Source organism: Vulpes lagopus, chromosome 21 (assembly GCF_018345385.1).
Source record: "Vulpes lagopus strain Blue_001 chromosome 21, ASM1834538v1, whole genome shotgun sequence".
Lineage (NCBI taxonomy): Eukaryota > Metazoa > Chordata > Mammalia > Carnivora > Canidae > Vulpes > Vulpes lagopus.
This window is the reverse complement of record NC_054844.1, coordinates 45,628,877-45,652,943: the sequence shown is the minus strand read 5'-3', so window position 1 is coordinate 45,652,943 and position 24,067 is coordinate 45,628,877. Positions and strand designations below refer to the sequence as shown.

At 35.6% G+C, this 24,067-nt stretch overlaps 1 pseudogene; it reads right to left on the bottom strand.

The window, feature by feature from the left end:
• Positions 1-14,586: 14,586 nt before the first annotated feature.
• LOC121479829 lies at positions 14,587-21,324 on the bottom strand (annotated as a pseudogene).
• Positions 21,325-24,067: the final 2,743 nt, after the last annotated feature.

Sequence of the window (24,067 nt, the reverse complement as noted above, 5' to 3'; positions counted from 1 at the left end):
CAAAATGTACAAGTAATTATAGGACAGATTATAATCTATTTCTCCAAAAAAATCATTTGTATCTCTAATTCCTTCCCTGCTATCTTCATCATCAAACACAATAAAATAATTAAAGTTTGGCTCTGGGCACTAGATAAAACAATATTTTCTGTCTCGATACCAAGACAATTATTTTCAACCTCAAAAACATAAGTTATTATTAAGAGGCATATACATAAATAAAAATAAATATATAAGGACAAATAAAAGTTGTTTCCAATTATATCTAGACGCATTTATAGGAGTATTCAAAGGTTAAAAAAATGAGATCTACTATCAAAATTATGTTAATAATGTAGATATATATAAATGAAAAGAAAGGACTATTGTTTTTCCTGCACATTCTTTTTACAGTCACATAATTATGAAGCAATCTATTATAAATTTTTCTTCATTTATGCAAATACCCCAATGACAACAACTATAGGTATGCATATATCCAAAACACCTAAATCAGAATTGTAATATGTCAAATTATTTCTTTGTCCGACTTTAACCTTTACACACACCTATTCCCAACACACATTGTGCAAAAATTAGCAAAGTTCATATTACAAAACCATTAGAAGTCAAGTTTATGAGTACAATGACGTTTAGTTGTGTTGTGTTAGATATTGTGAATACAGGTGAAATTTTATTTTATTTTATTAAAAAAATTGCTTTTTAAATTTATTTATGATAGTCACAGAGAGAGAGAGAGGCAGAGACACAGGCAGAGGGAGAAGCAGGCTCCATGCACCGGGAGTCCGACATGGGATCGAGCCCTGGGCCAAAGGCAGGTGCTAAACCTCTGCGCCACCCAGGGATCCCTATAGGTGAAATTTTAAAACATTTTTAAGTACTTAATTTTCATGGTATGCCATTTGTCTTCTTTCATCATATTCCCTACAATCAAAATTTAAAAGTTAGAAAAATTAAATTAAATACTTAAATGGTAAAAACAACAACATGAATTAAACATATCTAACAGAAAATATGGTTTTTAAATTTTAGACATACCTATTCTTTTCACTTTTTTGAGTCATTCTGCCAAAGACTTAAAACTTCAAACATGGTGCTCATCCCATCAAGTGCCCTGGGTGTTATGCTATATGTTGGCAAATTGAACTCCAATTAAAAAAAAAAGTAAAAAAAAATACTTCAAGCACATCTTTTAAAGCTACATACACAGATTTATTCAGATAAAACTACCTCTGCTTCAAAATTTGAATCTTTTCTCATCATGTTGAAAAGACCACGCTGGCATTCCCATCCTCTCTGAATGGATCTCTCTCTACCCCAGGATCCATGATTGTTTTTTTCTCATCTATTTAACACACCTTTGTAAGTGGCATGATTAGCTGTGGGGTTTTTTACTTTGAAGATTTTTAGAGTAGTATATTAAATTTCCTCATTGCTATAATTTACTTATGTTTGTGTTGACTACTTATTTACGTATTATTTTCAATGCCATAAAAATTAATGAACAGTTGGTCCCATGGAAGATTTATGCTTTCTGGCCCTGAAGGAAAATATCTAATGATTATTGAAGAATTCTCAGAAGGATATGAGATCCAAGAACACTATTCTCAAAGGATCACAAATTTATATGTTATTACAAAATTTTCCCTAGTTGCCAAATATTTTTAATATAAAAAATAGTTTAAAAAACTACTTTATTTTAAATATTTTATTTTAAATAAAAATTTTTATATTTAAATATATTATATTATATATTATATGTTATATATTATATTATATTAAAATAATATTTTAAATAAAATTTATTTTATTTTAAATATTTTAATTATTTTAAAATAAATATTTTATTTATTTTTTAGGGGGAGAGAGAGAGAAAGAGAGCAGGGGGAGGGGAGAGGAGCAGGTGGAGAGGGACACGCAGACTGCAGTGAGAGCCTGATGCAGGGCTAGATCCCAGGACCCCAAGATCATGACATGAGCTGAAATCAAGAGTTGGTTGCTCAACTGGGTGAGCCACCCAGGCACCCCTAAAAAACTACTTTTAACTATGTGTCCTGAGAATTCAGTATAGATTTCCCTAATATGTGATTGCTCTTCTGCATAGTCAGGTTTTGAATTCCAATATATAGATAAGAATTTAAGAAAGGAGGCGGAGGTATTTTTCCTTTTGTTGGTAATGAAAAGGTGACAATATTAGTTGGAGAATTTATTAACCTGTCGTAGAAAACATTGTGCCCCAAGTTATATACATCACCATTAATCCCATAGATACACCATAGTTAATCTTCCTTGCGACTTGTTGTGACCATGTGACTAAATTATGTCCAATTATTTATTTGCTCTTTAACAAAAATATTAGTTCTAGTTATTTTACAGACTGTATGCTAAATATATATATAGATCTTCTCAGATCTCCTTATTTTTTTCAAAGATTTTATTTATTTATTCATGAGACACACATGAGATGTGCAATTTCCTTTGACTGTTCTTTGATAAAAGGGGTTTGTCCTCTTCCTCACTACCCATCTTGTTGTGAGGCGCATAGGATACAAGCCATGTAGAGCCATGAGTATGAGTAATCACTCTAGGAATACACTGGCTACTCGACAAGAGAGAGCATGTCCAGGTTCCTGACACCATTGCTGGTCCTACCAGCTTAGAAACAGTGACTTCACGGAAGAGTTTCAACATACCATTCTGAACATTTCAATAAGATAAAGTATTTTTGTTTAAATCACTGTGATATTTGTCTTTCTCAAGTATTTATTATTAAAATTGTTTCCTAGGCCTGATAGTTCATGTATGTTTAATTTATTTACTATGTTCTGTAGTAAAGAATGTTGTTCCATGCACTTTTTGTAAAATAATTTTGGATATTTTCCTGACCAATTTTGGAGTCCATGACCCCCTGTGCATGTGCTTCCAATTATTGTATAAGTATTCTTTTAAAACTTTTTAAAAAAAATTAAAAAAGTTATAATAATATTATCAAATTATACTTCACATACAAAATTAAATTAGTTTCATATGTCCATTACAGTGGTTTGACAATTCTGTACATTACTGAATGCTCACCGTGATAAGTGTTGTCACCACCTATCACCATATAATCATATTACAATATTATTGAATGTAGTGAGTATATTCCTGATGGTGTATTTTTTATCTCCATGACTTATTTATTTTGTAACTGAAAGTTTATACTTAATATCCTTTATTTACTTTGTCCATTGCCCCACCCACCTCCCTTCTGGCAACTACCAGTTTTTTCTCTCTATCTATGACTCTTTTTTCATTTGTTGTTTGTTTTGTTTTCTGGCTCCACACATAAATGAAACTGTATGATATTTGTCTTTCTCTGCCTGACTTATTTTACTTAGCATGATATCCCCTAATTCTATCCATGTTGCCACAAATGGCAGGATTTCATTATTTTTTATGGCTGAATAATATTTTATAATATAAGTAACATCTTCTCTATCTACTCATCTATCAATGGACGCTTTGTTGCTTCCATATCTTGGCTATTGTAAATAAAGCTGTAACAAATATAGGGGCATATATCTTTTAAAATCAGTGTTATTTTCTTTGGGTAAATATTTAGTAGCGGGATTACTGGATAGTATGGTATTTCTATTTTAATTTTTGAGGAATCTCCATACTGTTTTGCACAGTGGCTTCACTAGTTTACATTCCCAGCATTGAATAGTACATGAAGATTCCCTTTTCTACACATTCTTGCCAACATTTGTTATTTCTTGTCGTTTTGTTCCTAGGCACTCTGGTATAAGGTGATAGCTCATTGTGGGTTAGATTTGCATTTCCCTATGATTCATGATGTTGAGTATATTTTCATGTGTCCGTTGGCCATCTATGTGCCTTCTTTGGGAACATATCTATTCAGGTTCTCTGCCCATTTTTAAGTCAAATGATTTATCTTTTTGGTGTTAAGTTGCATAAATTTTGTACATATTGGAGTTATTAAGATTTTATTGGATATATCATTTGCAAATATCTCCTTCCATTCATAGGTTGTCCTTTTGTTTTGCTGATGGCTTTTTTTTTTTTACTGTGCAAAGGTTTTTATTTTGGTGCAGTCCAAATCATTTATTTTTGCTTTTGTTTCCCTGGCTTAATGAGATAAATCCATAAATATGTTGCAAAAGCCAATGCCCAAGAGATTACTGCTTCTGTTTTCTTTCAGAAGTTTTATGGGTTTTTAAAAAGTTTTTTAGGAGTTTTATGGTTTTAGTTCTCACGTTAGATCTTAAATCCATTTTGAGATTTTCCCCCCTCCTCCGTCCCTCTCTCTTTTTGAAATTATTTTTGTGTATAGTGTAAGCTGTCCAGCTTCATTCTTTGTCATGTAGCTGTTAAGTTTAGCCAACACCATTTACTGAAAAGATTGTCTTTCCCCATTGTATACTCTTGCCTTCTTTGTTGATATAAGTGGTATGTATTTCTTGAATCCCCAATACCAATTATTAAGTTGTTAATTTATTTGCTCTTTAACAAAAATATTAGTTCTAGTTATTTTACAAGCTGTATGCTAAATATGTAGATCTTCTCATATCTCTTTATTTTTAAAAAGATTTTATTTGTTTATTCATGAGACACACATAGAGAGGCAGAGACATGGGCAAAGGGAGAAGCAGGCTCCATGCAGGGAGACTGATGTGGGACTCGATCCCAGGACTCTGGGATCATGCCCTGAGCTGAAGGCAGACGCTCAAACACTGAGGACCCCAGGTACCCCTCAGATCTCTTTCTATTTCTGTTATGTCCATGGTTTTGGAACCTCCGTTTGTTATGCTTCTGAATTTTTTATTGTATATTTAAAACCATATTCAAATGTTAATAGCATGGATGATGATTTATTCCTACAAGTAGGATTTCATTCATTCTGACACACATTTAAAGCAGACAGCCTTGACCAAAACAAGGAATGAGATTTTTCAACTCTATGTTCCATGCTTTTTGAGAAATGATAATAAGTTCATTGTGCTTATTCTTAGATGTAAGATTTCAGTGTTATCAAGTAAAAGCCTAGGTATTTACTCAGACTACTTCACTCTGGCAAATCATAAATGTCAAATATTTGTCTGCAGAGACTAGGAGACAGCAGGAATTTCTTCTTGGATTGGTCATCAGTTATCTACAGCTTTGTATTTGTGTTCTCAGGTTTCCATTGCTTGCCATTTAGGATTTATCAAATATGTTTAGAGGAAAAAAAAAACAAAATATCAAGCTCATTAATCTTCAATTTCTTTTTATACAGCATCTTTTCTATCCAAGATAAGCCCTGGTTGGCATTGATAGATGTGGATACTATTTCTCTCCAGTCTCATATGAGAGAAGAGAGCAAATGCCTCCCATTTTCTGTTGAGATGTTTATCATTCATTGTATGAGAAAGAGCAATATTTCTAATATTGTTAATAGAAAAAATATGGAATATACGGGATCCTCTCAGTCAACATAATTTTCTCAAAGACCACATCTTCTCAAATCCTAGCTATTTTTGCTCTCTAATGATGCAAATATATATATTTTTTAATGTCTTAAGGGGCATATTGTTTTTCAATAAACTCTTTTACTTGGCGAAACTTTACCCAGTATTTGCTAATGTAAATATATTATCAGTGTATTATTTTTTAAAAATGTATTTATTTTCTTTTAATTTTTATTATTGAAGTATGTTGGCATGTGACATTATGGTAGTTTCATGTGTATGACATAATGATTTGACAATTCTATACAATACTCAAAGCTCACCATGATTAAGTGTAGTCACAATCTATCAACATACAATGTTATTACAATATTATTGACTATATTCCGTATGCTGTACTTTTAATTTCTGTGACTCACTTATTTTATAAATGGAAGTGTGTACCTGTTAATCACCTTCTCATCTTTTTACCCCTCACTCCAACCTCCCATCTGTATACTATTGTTAAAATAAAAAAACAACCAATTTTTTTTTTGGTATATTTTTTATTGGAGTTCAATTTGCCAACATATAGCATAACACCCAGTGCTCATCCCGTCAAGTGCCCCCCTCAGTGCCCGTCACCCAGTCACCCCAACACCAGCCCACCTCCCCTTCCACTACCCCTTGTTCATTTCCCAGAGTTAGGAGTCTCTCCATGCTCTGTCTCCCTCACTGATATTTCCCACTCATTTTCTATCCTTTCATCTTTATTCTCTTTCACTATTTTTTATATTCCCCAAATGAATGAGACCATATAATGTTTGTCCTTCTCCAATTGACTTACTTCACTCAGCATAATACCCTCCAGCTCCATCCACATCGAAGCAAATGGTGGGTATTTGTCGTTTCTAATGGCTGAGGAATATTCCATTGTATACACAGACCACAGCTTCTTATCCATCATCTGTCGATGGACACTGAGGCTCCTTCCACAGTTGGGCTATTGTGGACATTGTTGCTATAAACTTCAGGGTGCAGGTGTCCTGCCGTTTCACTGCATCTGTTTCTTTGGGGTGAATCCCCAGCAGTGCAATTGCTGGGTCGTAGGGCAGATCTATTTTTAACTCTGAGGAACCTCCACACAGTTTTCCAGAGTGGCTGCACCAGTTCACATTCCCACCAGCAGTGCAGGAGGGTTCCCCTTTCTCCACATCCTCTCCAACATTTGTTGTTTCCTGCCTTGTTCATTTTCCCCATTCTCACTGGTGTGAGGTGGGATCTCATTGTGGTTTGGATTTGTATTTCCCTGATGGCCAATGATTTGGAGCATTTTCTCATGTGCTTGTTGACAATGTCTGTGTCTTCCTCAGTGAAATGTCTGTTCATGTCTTTTGCCCATTTTATGATTGGATTGTCTGTTTCTTTGCTGTTGAGTTGAATAGGTTCTTTATAGATCTTGGATACTAGCCCTTTATCTGATGTGTCATTTGCAAATATCTTCTCCCATTCTGTAGGTTGTCTTTTAGTTTTGTTGACTGTTTCCTTTGCTGCGCAGAAGTTTTTTGTCCTGATTAAGTCCCAATAATTCATTTTTGCTTTGTTTTCCATGGCTTAATAGATGTATCTTGGAAGAAGTTGCTGTGGCCAAGTTCAAAAAGGGTGTTTCCTATCTTCTCTAGGATTTTGATGGATTCTTGTCTCACACTTAGATCTTTCATCCATTTTGAGTTTATTTTAGTGTCTGGTTAAGAGAATGGTCTAGTTTCATTTTTCTTCATGTGGCTGTCCAATTTTCCCAGCACCATCCAGCATTGTGATGCCCCAAGCTCTGGCGTTATTTTTCAGTATTCCCCTGACTATTCCGGGTCTTTTCTGATTCCACACAAATCTTTTTTTTTAAAAGATTTTATTTATTTATTCATGATAGTCACACAGAGAGAGACAGAGAGGCAGAGACACAGGCAGAGGGAGAAGCAGTCTCCATGCAGGGAGCCTGACGCGGGACTCGATCCCAGGTCTCCAGGATCACGCCCCAGGCCAAAGGCAGGCGCTACACCGCTGCGCCACCCAGGGATCCCTGTGCCACCCAGGGATCCCGATTCCACACAAATCTTAAGATTATTTGTTCCAACTCTCTGAAGAAAGTCCATTGTATTTTGATAGGGATTGCATTGAATGTGTGTGTACATTGCCCTGTGTAGCATAGACATTTTCACAATATTAATTCTTTCAATCCATCAGCATGGAATATTTTTCCATCTCTTTGTGTCTTCCTCAATTTCTTTCAGAAGTGTTCTGTAGTTTCTAGGGTATAGATCCTTTACCTTTTCAGTTAGGTTTATTCCTCAGTATTCCCTCTGTCCAAAGATAGCATTATTGAGATATTCAGATTGTCTAACAAATTTCTATTCATTTTTTTCATTGGTTTATCATAATTTGAAATTTTTGGTTATAGATGCCATCTTTTTAAGTTTTATTTACTTAGATCATTTTTATATTTTCTTATGATACTATTTACTAAAAGCTAAATTAGGTTTCTTATTGTGTCAGAATACTTGAAATATTGTCTTCCTGAATATCTCATTGTTTTCCAGTCTGAATTTAGAAAGCATCAACCTTTGCCTACAATTAGCTATTATTGCCATCATTACTTTTTTACTTCACGTTTTCTCCTCAACCTTCTCACTGGTCTATAATCCATCCATTCTCTTACACTGCTGTTTCAAACTCCACCTTCCAGAGTCATGAGCCATCTTTTTATTGCCATTTTAATATATCTCCCCAATATTTAGCACATTTGATGGCTGCTTTCTATTTGATATAATTTATTTGCCGTGGTTAAATGAAACATTATTTTGTGGGTTTCTCTGGCCCTATTGGCAGCGCTTTATCTTTTTTTTCTGGTGTCTCCTGTGATTGATCCCTAAATATTAGAAGCCCCAATGCTCCAAACTCTATCTGAACCCTTTCTTTATGTTGTCTTTGCACTCTGCTCACTTTCCTTAATGATGCATCACACCTAATTCCAAATTGTGTTTGTGAGTATGTGTATGTGTGTAGAATAGCTACCAATGTTCCAATTGTTGACAAATGCCAAAATACAGATTGAAGAAGTTCAGAAAACACAAACAGGAAAGAAACTCCAAAGCAGGCATATATATTTCTAAATTGATGAAAGGCCAAAGCAAAAAGATAATCTTAGGCAACTAAGGGAAAAAATTATATCACTTACATATAAGCAAGACAATAACTGAGCCTGATCTCATCAGAAGCCATGCAAGCAGAAAGACAATTGGGTGACAGTCTAGAATTCCACATACAAAAATGGAAGTGAAATAAAAACTTTCTCAGGAAAACTAAAACTGAGAGAATATATTGCCAATAGACCTAACCCACAAGAAATGTTAAAGGAATTTCTTCCAGCAAAAACAAAATGATATAAGTTAAAAACTTTAAATATCTCAAGGAACACAGCTTTTCAAAAATAGAACAAAGGAGGATAAAATGTAATCTGTGTTCTCACTTGAACTACTCAAAGATATAAGTGACTGAATCAATGATGGTAATTATGTATTGGGTGTTAATAGCAAAATGAAATGTATGCAAAATGCATAAGGGAAAAGAGAGATGGATTAGGAATATAGGATCATAACATGCTTAAATTTCTAGGTGTTATAAATCTTTTAAGTCAATACAGAATATTTTGAATTATATGTTGTAAACCACTGGACAAATGAAAAAGAGTTTAAATTATTGAAATACTTGCAAATAAAAAAATGCTCTTAATATATGATTAGGCTGCGAGTCATAAAGCTAAACTTAAAACTTATGGACATGAGTCCTTACTGATATAAATAAATGTAGGAGAAGGAACAGCTCTTCTTTATGGAAGAATTAAAAAAATATAGAGAGGTATTGATTTTTCCAAGGAGTAGAGATTATTAACCTTCTCATTTTCTTAGATGTGGGCTATTTTAGTGACTTGCTTCCAAGAAGAAATTACAGACTGGAAAATAAAGCTTCTTTTTTTTTCACTGCAAAACTTTACCTTAAACAAGTTATCAAGGAAAATGTTAACAGTTCTGAGAAATGTTGATATATGCCCTAGATATGATGTGATAAGAAGGTGCTTGCTTCATCATTCTTATATTCTTCCCCTAAATACATAATCCTAATTTAGTCCTTGGGAAAAGAAAGAGACAAATCCAAATTGAGAAACTCTTTTAAAATTGCTTCACAAGTACTCATTCAAACCAACAGGAACATAAACAGCAAGACAGAGAAATATCCAAAGGCCAGATAAGATTGAGTGAGTGGATGCAACGTAGTATCCTGGATTAGAGCCTATAATAGGAAAAGGAAATTAATGAGAAAACTAATGAAATATAAATAAATTCAGAACTATAGTTAATAGTCCTGCATCAAGTCTTGGTTGTTTTCAAGATGGTGGAGGAGCAGGGTCCCCAAGTCACCTGTCCTCACCAACTCACCTAGATAACTTTCAAACCATCCTGAAAACTTATGAATTCGACAGAGACTTAAAGAGAGAACAGCTGGAACTACAGAGAGAAGGGTTTGCGCTTCTAACAAGGTAGGAAGGTGGGGAAAAAAATAAACAACAATCTAGCTGAGACCTTCCCTAATTTAGAGAGGGAAACAGGCATTCAGATCCAGGAGATAGAGAGGTCCCCCCCTAAAATCAATAAAAACCGGTCAACACCTCGACATTTAATGGTGAACCTTGCAAATTCCAAAGATAAAGAGAAAATCCTTAAAGCAGCAAGAGACAAGAGATCCCTAAACTTTATGGGAAGATAGAATAGTAGCAGACTCCCCACAGAGACCTGGCAGGCCAGAAAGGGCTGGCAGGATATATTCAGGGTCCTAAATGAGAAGAACATGCAGCCAAGAATACTCTATCCAGCAAGGCTCTCATTCAGAATAGAAGGAGAGATAAAGAGCTTCCAAGATAGGCAGAAACTGAAAGAATATGTGACCACCAAACCGGCTCTGCAAGAAATATTAAGGGGGACTCTGTAAAAGAAAGAGGAAGCCCAAGAAACAATCCACAAAGATAAGGACTGAATAGGTATTATGATGACACTAAATTCATATATTTCAACAGTAACTCTGAACATGAATGGGCTTAATGATCCCATCAAAAGACACAGGGTTTCAGACTGGATAAAAAAGCAAGGCCTATCTATCTGCTGTCTACAAGAGACTCATTTTAGACCTAAGGACACCTACAGCCTGAAAATGAAAGGTTGGAGAACCATTTACCATTCAAATGGTCCCCAAAAGAAAGCAGGGGTAGTAATGCTCATATCAGATAAATTAAAGTTTACCCCAAAGACTATAGTAAGAGATGAAGAGGGACACTATATCATACTTAAAGGGTCTGTCCAACAAGAGGACTTAACAATCCTCAATATATATGCCCCTACTGTGGGAGCTGCCAAGTATATCAATCAGTTAATAATCAAAGTAAAGGCATACTTAGATAATAATACACTAATACTGGGAGACTTCAACACGGCACTTTCTGAAAATGACAGATATTCTAAGCACAACGTAACCCAAGAAACAAGAGCTTTAAATGATACACTGGACCAGATGGATTTCACAGATATTTAGAGAACTTTACATGCAAATGCAACTGAATACGCATTCTTCTCAAGTGCACCTGGAACTTTCTCCAGAATAGACCACATACTAGGTCACAAATCAGGTCTTAACTGATACCAAAAGATTGGGATCATCCCCTGCATATTTTCAGAACATAATTCTGTGAAACTAGAACTCAGTCACAAGAAGAAATTTTGAAGAAACTCAAACACGTGGAGGTTAAGACCCTCTTGCTAAAAGATGAAAGTGTTAACCAGGAAATTAGAGAAGAATTTAAAAGATTCATGGAAACTAATGAGAATGAAGATACAACTGTTCAAAATCTTTGGGATACAGCAAAAGCAGTCCTGAGAGGGAACAATATAACAATACAAGCATCCCTCAAAAAATTGGAAAAAACTCAAATACACAAGCTAACCTTGTACCTAAAGGAACTGGAGAAAGAAAAGCAAATAAAACCTATGCTCAGCAGAAGAAGAGATTAATAAAGATTCGAGCAGAACTCAATGAAATAGAGACCAGAAGAACTGTGGGACAGATTAACGAAACCAGGAGTTGGTTCTTTGAAAGAATTAATAAAATAGATAAACCATTAGCCAGCCTTATTAAAAACAGAATAGAAAAGACTCAAATTAATAAAATAGGGAATGAAAAAGGAGAGATCACAACCAATACCAAGGAAATACAAAGGATTTTAAAAACATAATATGAGCGGCTATATGCCAATAAATTAGGCAATTTAGAGGAAATGGATGCATTTCTGGAAAACCACAAATTAACAAAACTAGAACAGGAAGAAATAGAAAGCCTGACCAGGCCAATAACCAGGGAGGAGATTGAGGCAGTCATCGTCAAAAACCTCCCAAGACACAAAAGTCCAGGGACAGATGGCTTCCCTGGCGAATTCTATCAAATTTTTAAAGAAGAAACAATACCTACTCTACTAACTGTTCCGAAAGGTACAAAGGGATGGAATACTTCCAAACTCGTTTTATGAGGCCAGCATCACCTTAATTCCAAAACCAAAACAAAGACCCCAACAGAAAGGAGAATTATAAACCAATATCCCATCCATGAACATGGATGCAAAAATTCTCAACAAGATACTAGCCCATAGGATCCAACAATACATTAAGAAGATTATTCACCATGACCAAGTAGGATTTATCCCCAGGATGTAAGGCTGGTTCAACACTCATAAAGCAATCAATGTGATTGATCATATCAGCAAGAGAAAAAACAAAACCATAGGATCCTCTCAATATATGCAGAGAAAGTATTTGACAAAATACAGCATCCATTCCTGATCAAAACTCTTCAGAGTAGGGATAGAGGGAACATTCCTCAGCATCTAAAAAGCCATCTATGAAAAGCCCACAGCAAATATCATTTCCATGGGGAAACACTGGGAGCCTTTCACCTAAGATCAGGAATAAAACACGTATGTCCACTCTCACCACTGCTATTCAACATAGTAGTAGAAGTCCTAGTGTCAGGAATCAGAAAACAAAAAGAAATAAAAGGCATTCAAAGTGGCAAAGAAGAAGTCAAACTCTCCCTCTTCGCTGATGACATGATACTCTACATAGAAAACCCAAAAGACTCCACCCCAAGATTGCTAGAACTCATACAGCAATTTGCAGTGGGGCAGGATACAAAATCAATGCCCAGAAATCAGTCGCATTTCTATACACCAACAATGAGACTGAAGAAAGAGAAATTAAGAGTCTATCCCATTAACAATTGCACCCAAAAGCATAAGAATCCTAGGAATAAACCTAACCAAAGAGGTAAAGGATCTATACCCTAAAAACTACAGAGCACTTCTGAAAGAATTTGAGGAAAAAACAAAGAGATGGAAAAATATTCCATGCTCATGGATTGGAAGAATTAATATTGGGAAAATGTCAATGCTACCCAGGGCAATTTTCACATTCAATGCAATCCCTATCAAAAGACCATGGACTTTCTTCAGAGAGTTGAAACAAATAATCTTAAGATTGGTGTAGAATCAGAAAAGACCCCAAATAGCCAGGGGAATATTAAAAAAGAAAACCAGATCCGGGGGCATCACAATACCAGATTTCAGATTGTACTACAAAGCTGTGGTCATCAAGACAGTGTGGTGCTGGCACAAAAACAGACACATAGATCAATGGAACAGAATAGAGAATCCGGAAGTGGACCCTCAACTTTATGGTCATAACATATCCCCTGGAAAAAGGACAGTCTCTTCAATAAATGGTGCTGGAAAATTGGACACCCACATGCAGAAGAATGAAACTAGACCATTTTCTTAACCAGACGCCAAGATAACTCAAAATGGATGAAAGATCTAACTGTGAGACAAGAATCCATCAAAATCCTAGAGGAGAACATAGGAAACACCCTTTTTGAACTTGGCCACAGCAAGTTCTTGCAAGATAAATCTATTAAGGCAAGGGAAACAAAAGCAAAAATGAATTATTGGGACTTCATCAAGATAAGAAGCCTCTGCATGGCAAAAGAAATAGTCAACAATCAACCTACAGGATGGGAGAAGATATTTGCAAATGACACATCAGATAAAGGGCTAGTTTCCAAGATCTATAAACAACTTATTAACCTCAACAGCAAAGAAATGGACAATCCAATCATGAAATGGGCAAAAGACATGAACAGAAATCTCACAGAGGAAGACATAGACATGGCCAACAAGCACCTGAGAACATGCTCCGTATCACTTGCCATCAGGGAAATACAAATCAAAACCACAATGAGATCCCACCTCACCCCAGTGAGAATGGGGAAAATTAACAAGACAGGAAACCACAAATGTTGGAGAGGATGAGGAGAAAGGGGAACCCTCTTACACTGTGGTGGGAATGTGAACTGGTGCAGCCGCTCTGGAAAACCGGGTGGAGGTTCCTCAAAGAGTTAAAAATAGACCTGCCCTAGACCCAGCAATTGTACTGCTGGGGATTTACCCCAAAGATACAGATGCAATGAAACACCAGAACACCTGCACCCCGATGTTTATAGCAGCAATGTCTGTTAAAATTGTAAATTAATTACTTTAAACACAATCATTATTACTAAACTATATTATAGAAATATAAATGAAAATTAATTTTAAGTAAATAAAATGAGAAAGTAAATAAACTCAGTATTTAAAAAATAAACTTGATTACAAATAAAGATGGTAATAACCTTGGAATAGTGTGTTACTATTAAGTTGCTATTAAGTATTAAGTATAATTCAAATTAAACAACATTTTATAGTCTTGACTAATTACAAATTAAAGACAAAGGAGACATGTTGAAAAACGTAGCTCTGGAGACTGGGTGGCTCAGTTGGTTAAGCGTCTGCCTTCAGTTCAGGTCATGATCCCAGGGTCCTGGGATCCAGCCCTGCATTGGGCTCCAAGCTCAGCAGGAACCTTGTTTCTTCCTCTGCTTCTGCCATTCCCCCTTCTTGTGTTCTCTGACTCTCTCTCTCTGTCAAACAAATAAATAAAGTCTTTTAAAAATTTAAGAAAAATGTAGTTCAATTTCGTTCCTTTATCTAGAAGGAAAAGGAAATAAGATGCAAAAAAGTATATATCTAATAAAGAATATAGGGAACATTAACTTCTGTGGAACAGTTTTTGTGAATAAAACTTGAAAGAGATTAAGATATTATAGGGATAAAGGGAAAAAAGCTGCTATTGAATATGCTGGCATTATTTGAAACTTCTTTGTCCACTTCCAATATATATTATATAATAGGATACTCATTTGTTTGAGAAAGAAACAATTTTGTGTACCATGTTCATGAAGGCTGTTTTTACTTGCTGGTTCCACAAAGTGTAGATGAAAGGATTAAAAAATGGAGCCACGGAGGTGTTGAGCACTGCAATTCCCTTGGAAAAAGATGTTCTTTGTTTGACTGATGGCTCAACATACATGCAGCTGCCGCAAGAAAGGGATATCACAATCATGTGAGAAGAACATGTTGAAAAAGCCTTTTTCCTCTGATTGACTGAAAGGATTTTTAAAATTCTTAATGCAATATAGGTATATTATCACCATTACCAATCTGACTATGAGTGTCACCAAAGCAGAGATGGATCCTATTGTCTCTAAGAGCTGTGTGTCTGAGCAGGAGATCTGCAGCAGGGGGGTTGTGTCACAGTAGAAATGATCAACAATGTGGGAAGCACAGAAGTCAAGGTTTAGATCCCATAGGAGGGGTACAAAGATGGTAAAGAATCCTGCAAGCCAACAACAGAAGACAAGGTGCATGCAGATCTTACTGCTCATGATGGTTGTGTAATGCAGGGGCTTACAAATGGCAACATAGCGGTCATAGGACATAGCTGCCAGCAAGCAAAATTCAGATGCACCAAGAAGGAAGGTAAAAAAACAATTGAGCTGCAAGCAATGAAAGGAAATGGTTTTTGGGCATCCCAGGTGGCTTAGCAGTTTAGCACCACCTTCGGCCCAGGGCGTGATCCTGGAGACCCGGGATCGAGTCCCATGTGGGGCTCCCTGCATGGAGCCTGCTTCTCCCTCTGCCTGTGTCTCTGCATCTCTCTATCTCTTTGTGTGTCTCTCATGAATCTGCAGCAAGGGGGTTGTGTCACAGTAGAAATGATCTACAATTTAGGGATGCATGTAATAGTATAGGAAATTTATGAGAAGGAAAAAATACATGGGGGTCTTGAAATGAGTATCCACCAGGGTGAGTGTGCTGATGGTTAAGTTGCCAGAGATGCTCAGAAAGTAGGTGAGAAGCAGGAAGACAAATAACACAACTTTCAATTGTGGATCATCAGTCAGACCTGCCAGGATAAACACTATCCCTTGTGTGTGGTTTCCCACTACTGTCCTCTACTTTCCCAGGTATAAATATCAAGAAAAAAGAAAGAGAGAAATTGATGATCCCAATGGAAAAATGACAGTGATTTAAGTGTTTAAGGTAAAGTTAGCAAAATGATGTTTCAAATAAAATAACATAATGCTCATTCATGTTTTGAAAGATGGATATGCCAGGACAAACAATAGTTTGCATTTCCAGAGTATCTGGACAGAGAATTTCATCTTTAATTTGCAGTTCTACCAGAGAATAATCTATGTGATGATAGCAGTTGTTGATTGTTTTTATATAAGAGGAAATATCAGAGGGAAATTAGAGATACTTTCAAAGCATGGAAAAATTCTTCTTCTATCTTGATTTTATGGAGGAGTTGAGATGGACATAATTTCTTATTCAATTAAGGGGTTTGCATTCTAGAACCGAAATGATTATTGTCATTAAAGTTTATCAGGAAATGATTTTCATAAAATATATACACACCTACCTCCCAATCATCAATAAACAGGGTTAATACAACTTTATCATTTTACTAAACTAATTATATGCAAATGCCTGATTCTTCTGTCATTTCATTCATGGCTAATGAGATACAGTTTCAGAGAAGTGAATAAGAAATATCATGACTAATTTTGTTTTCTGGCCTTAGTAGTATTTCCATCCCATCAATGTTGTTATCATCTCCACTCTTGCACAATGTATTCCCAAACAAAATCAGCATGTTGGTGTGTATAATAAGAAAGTGCAGTTTTACTTTAAAGGTTATGATTCTGAAAAAAAAATTAAATGAGAGTAATGAATACAGAAGGAGATAGAAATATATAAATATTGGTTCATGGAATCATATGAGTGGGGGAAAGAAGATATAGACAAAGCTTTATAGAAACCTAGAGAAGCATGAAGGGGTTTTTAGAAATAGGATAGTGAAGGGTGCCTGAGTGGCCGAGCCAAATAAGTGGTGGTCTATTGATTTTGGCTCAGGTCATGATCTCAGGACCCTGGGATCAAGTCCCGAGTCTGACTCTGTGCTCAGCATGGAGTCTGCTTCTCTCCCTCTCCCTTTTCCCTTCCCTCTGCTCTCTGTCTCTTTCTCTCTCTCAAATAAATAAATAGATTTTTAAAAAAAGAGGATAGAAAGCTTAGGGAAAAAATTGAAAGAAGCAAATTATTAAGTAAGGATTAAAAGAAGATTAAAACATTAAAATTAGTAATAATCTTAAAATTAAAGTATGTAAATTAGTCAGTATAGTAAATAAAAACTATAAGAAAATGTTTACCTTAAAATGTTACCATAAAATTTCTCTCCATCTGCTTCTATGATTTACACTTAGTATTCTATTCTTTGTCTAAAATAAAGATGAACAATTTGTGATCAGCATGACCTAAAAGAGATGAATGTGGTAAATTTCAAACAGAGTGAGCAACAGACAAAATTTTAGAAGACATGTATTTTCCCTATCATAAGAATATTCAAATATTTGGCTAACACATAATTATTATTTTTTAAATATTTTATTTATTCATGAGAGACACACAGAGAGAGGCAGAGACACAGGCAGAGGGAGAAGCAGGCTCCATGCAGGGAGCCCGACGTGGGACTCGATCCTGGGACCCCAGGATCAGGCCCTGGGCCGAAAGCGGTGCTAAACCATTGAGCCACCCGGGCTGCCCAGGCTAACACATAATTATTATTATTTTTTAAATTAATTTTTATTGGTGTTCAATTTACCAACATACAGAAAAACACCCAGTGCTCATCCCGTCAAGTGTCCACCTCAGTGCCCGTCACCCATTCCCCTCCAACACCCGCCCTCCTCCCCTTCCACCACCCCTAGTTCGTTTCCCAGAGGTAGGAGTCTTTATGTTCTGTCTCCCTTCCTGATATTTCCCAACATTTCTTCTCCCTTCCTTTATATTCCCTTTCACTATTATTTATATTCCCCAAAGGAATGAGAACATACACTGTTTGTCCTTCTCCGATTGACTTATTTCACTCAGCATAATACCCTCCAGTTCCATCCACGTTGAAGCAAATGGTGGGTATTTGTCATTTCTAATTGCTGAGTAATATTCCATTATATACATAAACCACATCTTCTTTATCCATTCATCTTTCCATGGACACCGAGGCTCCTTCCACAGTTTGGCTATTGTGGCCATTGCTGATAGAAACATCGGGGTGCAGGTGTCCCGGCATTTCATTGCATCTGAATCTTTGGGGTAGATCCCCAACAGTGCAATTGCTGGGTCGTAGGGCAGGTCTATTTTTAACTCTTTGAGGAACCTTCACACAGTTTTCCAGAGTGGCTGCACCAGTTCACATTCCCACCAACAGTGTAAGAGGGTTCCCTTTTCTCCGCATCCTCTCCAACATTTGTTGTTTCCTGCCTTGTTAATTTTCCCCATTCTCACTGGTGTGAGGTGGTATCTCATTGTGGTTTTGATTTGTATTTCCCTGATGGCAAGTGATGCAGAGCATTTTCTCATGTGCATGTTGGCCATGTCCATGTCTTCCTCTGGCTAACACATAATTAAATAAATACAAACTATAAATAAGCATAGTTATTACAATACATGGCATATATGAAACAAGATAATCAGATTATTTTGGTTTGCACAGCTATCAAATTAGAGATCAGTTTGAAAGAGTGTTTTTTTTCTAAGTTGTCCTCTGAAAAGTACAATTTCTACCAATGATTATAGGTCAGTTTATAGTGCTTTAAAAAAAAATAGATTCCAAGGAAGATTTCTTTTCTCAGTATCTTCATATCAAATACATAAAATGATTAAAATTTAATAATGGGCCCCAGATAAGACTATGTTTTCTGTTCTGAGAATATCAATATAAGTATTTCCAATCTCAAAAACATACATTATTATTTCAAAGACATAGAAGTAAAAATAAACATACAAGTACAAATAAAATTTGTTACTAGTCATACCTAGAGGCGGTATGACTAGTTTTTATAGGGTCCATTTATAGGAGGATTCTAAGATAAAAAATAAGATCTGTTGTCAAAGTCATGTTACTAATCGAGTGAATAAAAGAAAGGACTGCTGTTTCTCCTTCACATTTCTTTTACATTCACATCATTGTGAAACGATGGATCATACATTTTTATTCATTTCAAAAATTACTCCAGTGGCAACAACTGTAGGAATGCTTATATCTAAAACATCTAAATCATGCTAAACTATGTCAGGTTATTTCTTTGTCCACCTTCCACAGATGCACACACTAACCATCCCCCCAACATGCATTGTGCAAACATTAGCACGGTCATGTTACAAAACCATTAGAAGTTAGGCCTAGGTTAGAGCTTGTGAATACTAGTGAAGCTTTTAAAAGGTAATTTTTCAATACTAAATTTTCATTGTATTCTTTTTTCTTTATTTCCCTTAAATCAAAATTTAAAGGTTAAAAAAAAATAAGGTTAATACCATAATTGTAAAAACAGGAGAAAATGGGTTAAAATATATCTAATGAAAATATGGCCTTTAAATTTTAGACATACCAATTACTTTCATCGTTTTGAGTTCTAAATCAGTCTACCAAACACTTAAACAGCACACTTTTTTCTTGAAGTTGTTAAACAAATTTATTCAAAGTAGTGCTGTTTCAATATTTAACTCTTTTATATCATGCTAAACAGACAACACTAACATTGAATGAATCCCTCTACCCCACAGTCTATGATCATTTTTCTTATCTACTCACAGCAACTTTGTAAATGGTTTTAGGGCTTTTCCCCCCAGATTTTTGGACTAGTATATTAAATTTCCCCATTACTACAATTTACTTTTTTTTATATATTGAATGCTCTTCTTAGTATTATTCACAGTGCTGTATAAAATTCATCAACACTTAATCCCATTGAATATTTATGCTTTCTGTGCCCTGAAGGAAAATATCTGAAGATTAGGAAGAGTTCCCAGAGGATATGAGATCCAAGAACACAATTCCCAAAGGGTCACAAATTTATGCATTATACGTGAGTTTTCCCCAGGCACTAAATACCTAAAAGAAGAAATTTATATATATATATATTTTTTTTCAAAACTACTTTTAATTATGTCTCCAAAGCTTTCGGTATAGATTTCCTTAATCTGTGTTTGGCTTTCCACACAGATGTATTTTGATATCCCAAGTACAGAGAATACAAGAAATTAGAGGTTGAAAAAGAAAAGATTATTTTAATTGGTAATAACAAGTGACAATATTAGTTGGAGAATTTATTAGCTTGTCATGGTCTGTCAATTGTACCTGAAATACCTGACATTTTATGTCCTATGTACTATTTTTTTTCCAATTCTGAATTCAGTCTTTCCTCCAAATAATCTTTACAAAATGGTCTAGTACAACTTAAACTGATATTTCATGACACTCAAGCATGCTCCACTTCCCCTGTATTAATGGAATATTTATCTATGTAGGCTAACCTTCCTTGCAACTTGTTGTGACCATGTGACTAAATTATGAGCAAATGATATAAGAGGAGATGTTGTGCAATTTCCAAGTATTATCCTTTGATAAAAGGGGTTTGCCCTCTTCTTCCTCACTACCTTCTCTCGTTGTGATGATATCAGCACATGGGATGGCAAGCCATTTGGAGCCATGAGCATGGGTAACCATACTAGGAATACACTGACTACTCAACGAGAGCACACCCAGGTTCCTGACACAATTGCAGGTCCTACCCACTTAGAAACACAGTGACTTCATGGAGGAGTTTCAACATACCAGCCTGAACATTTAAACAAGATAAAAATAAAGTCACTATTGTTTAAAGTGCTGTGATATTTGTCTTTCTCATACTCTACCAAATCCATGGTATTAATCAAAACCTGAGTAGGGTCTGAACTTTTACCTTGAGTCTAACAGGTTGACCCACCATCATTTCATAGATACTGACAGAGCCATATCCTACTGAGTCAATGACAGAAAACTTTATTATTTATTATATAGCAGGAAGCGGAAGCTTCATGTTCTCATCAGCTCCCTTTACCCCTAAATTCTCTGCAGGGAAGGACCCTAATGGATATTGTGGTTTACACAAGGCACCTACATCTAAGCCTGAGGATCCTCTAAGCTAGCAATTATCAGTCTTTTAAAGAGAAAAATCTGCCTAATTTTGCCTTACTAGAAGACAGTATCTTTAATATTCTGCTAAGGGGAAACAATCTCCTAAATCTATTACAAAACATTCTTGAATAGAGAGTCCAGAACAAAAACTATCAAAATATGTGGAAATGTTTCAGAATGTCCACCCACCAAACCACCCCTCATTTCTAAACCTCAGCTTCTGCTGCAAATTCACCAAGGTATGCTCCTCTGTTGACCTCTCTGATTAATCTGCTGATCTCTTTTATCACTCCCAAGATGCACTGACAGTGTTCTCCAAAACGATGCAAACCAGTGACCAGCCTCATACAACTAGAAACCCAAGAGTGCCCGAAGTCTTTTAGAAAGAATTTACAATTCTGGAGGTTGGCAGCCAAGTTTTAAACATGCACCATTTGCAGTGCCTCCAACACAGCTTTCAGCTGGTTAGTAAGACTGTGTCCTCTTGATTCAATAACTTGTTTTTGGAGGGACTGCTTAAGTATATTTAATTCAGTCTGTCCTTTTTGTTCAAGCCATCAGCCACGTGACATTTGTCTGCTCCAGTATATGACTTAAAATAGGAGTGAGGAAGATATTTGGAAGTGTTTTGCCTGACTAAAGTAAAAAACCTAAGAAAGAACACATATTGGTGAGGATGTGGAGACAAAGGAAACCTTGTACACTCTTGGTGGGAATGAAAACTGGTGTAGCCACTGTGGAAAACACTGTGGAGGTTCTTCAAAAAGTTAAAAATAGAACTACCATATGATCCAGTAATTCCATTACTGGGTACTTACCCAAAGAATATGAAAACACTAATTTGAAAGAATATTCGAACCCCTATGTTTACTGCAGCACTTTTTACAATAGTCAAATTGTTGAAGCAACTACTGACCGATGAATGGATAAAGATATGATATCTATCTTCAATTATAATATTATATTTATATAAAATATAAAAATATAAATATAATTTTAAAATAATATATTATGTATATTAATATTATGTATTATTATGTAATATATTATTTTATGTATATTATTATGTATAATATGTGTATAATAAATAATATTGTATTATGTAATACATAATATTATACATATTATGTATATTATATATATATATATATACAATTGAATAGTACTCAACCATAAAAAAGAATGAAATTTTGTCATTTGCAACAACATGGATGAATCTAAAGGATATAATGCTAAGTGAAATAAGTCAAAGAAAGACAAATACCATAGGATTTCAATCATATGTGGAATTTAAGAAATAAAACAAAGAAAAAAAGACAAACCAAAAAGTAGATTCTTAACTGTTGAGAACAAACAAATGGTTACTAGAGGGAAGGCAGGTGGAGTGATGGGTAAAATAGATGAAGGGGATTAATAACACACCTAATGTGATGACGACTGAGTAATGTATACAATTCTTGTTCACTATGTTGTACATCTGAAGTGAATATTGAAATGTTAATTTTATTGGAATTAAAATAAATTTTAAAAAGAAGTATTTTGCCTGAGGGTGAAAGAAGGTGAGAGAAGTAACAAGGGAGTGCTAGAATGGTCCCCTATTGTCTCTGTTGCCTTCACAGAACCATCTGGTGGAGGATGACTTACCTGACAGGCAAGTATTTTTAAGGCCTTTGCACTGGAGTATTTGTCTTCTGCAGGTAGGCTCTAGGAACAGTTCTTTTTTTTTATTTCATTTTTTATTTTTTTTATTTTTATTTTTTTAAATTAATTTTTATTGGTGTTCAATTTACCAACATACAGAAAAACACCCAGTGCTCATCCTGTCAAGTGTCCACCTCAGTGCCCGTCACCCATTCCCCTCCAACACCCGCCCTCCTCCCCTTCCACCACCCCTAGTTCGTTTCCCAGAGTTAGGAGTCTTTATGTTCTGTCTCCCTTCCTGATATTTCCCAACATTTCTTTTCCCTTCCTTTATATTCCCTTTCACTATTATTTATATTCCCCAAAGGAATGAGAACATACACTGATTGTCCTTCTCCGATTGACTTATTTCACTCAGCATAATACCCTCCAGTTCCATCCACGTTGAAGAAAATGGCAGGTATTTGTCATTTCTAATGGCTGAGGAATATTCCATTGTATACATAAACCACATCTTCTTTATCCATTCATCTTTCCATGGACACCGAGGCTCCTTCCACAGTTTGGCTATTGTGGACATTGCTGCTAGAAACATCGGGGTGCAGGTGTCCCGACGTTTCACTGCATCTGAATCTTTGGGGTAAATCCCCAACAGTGCAATTGCTGGGTCGTAGGGCAGGTCTATTTTTAACTCTTTGAGGAACCTCCACACAGTTTTCCAGAGTGGCTGCACCAGTTCACATTCCCACCAACAGTGTAAGAGGGTTCCCTTTTCTCCGCATCCTCTCCAACATTTGTTGTTTCCTGCCTTGTTAATTTTCCCCATTCTCACTGGTGTGAGGTGGTATCTCATTGTGGTTTTGATTTGTATTTCCCTGATGGCAAGTGATGCAGAGCATTTTCTCATGTGCATGTTGGCCATGTACATGTCTTCCTCTGTGAGATTTCTCTTCATGTCTTTTGCCCATTTCATGATTGGATTGTTTGTTTCTTTGGTGTTGAGTTTAATAAGTTCTTTACAGATTTTGGAAACTAGCCCTTTATCTGATATGTCATTTGCAAATATCTTCTCCCATTCTGTAGGTTGTCTTTTAGTTTTGTTGACTGTATCCTTTGCTGTGCAAAAGCTTCTTATCTTGATGAAGTCCCAATAGTTCATTTTTGCTTTAGTTTCTTTTGCCTTTGTGGATGTATATTGCAAGAAGTTACTGTGGCCGAGTTCAAAAAGGGTGTTGCCTGTGTTCTCTTCTATGATTTTGATGGACTCTTGTCTCACATTTAGATCTCTCATCCATTTTGAGTTTATCTTTGTGTATGGTGAGAGAGAGTGGTCCAGTTTCATTCTTCTGCATGTGGATGTCCAATTTTCCCAGCACCATTTATTGAAGAGACTGTCTTTCTTCCAATGGATAGTCTTTCCTCCTTTATCGAATATTAGATGACCATACA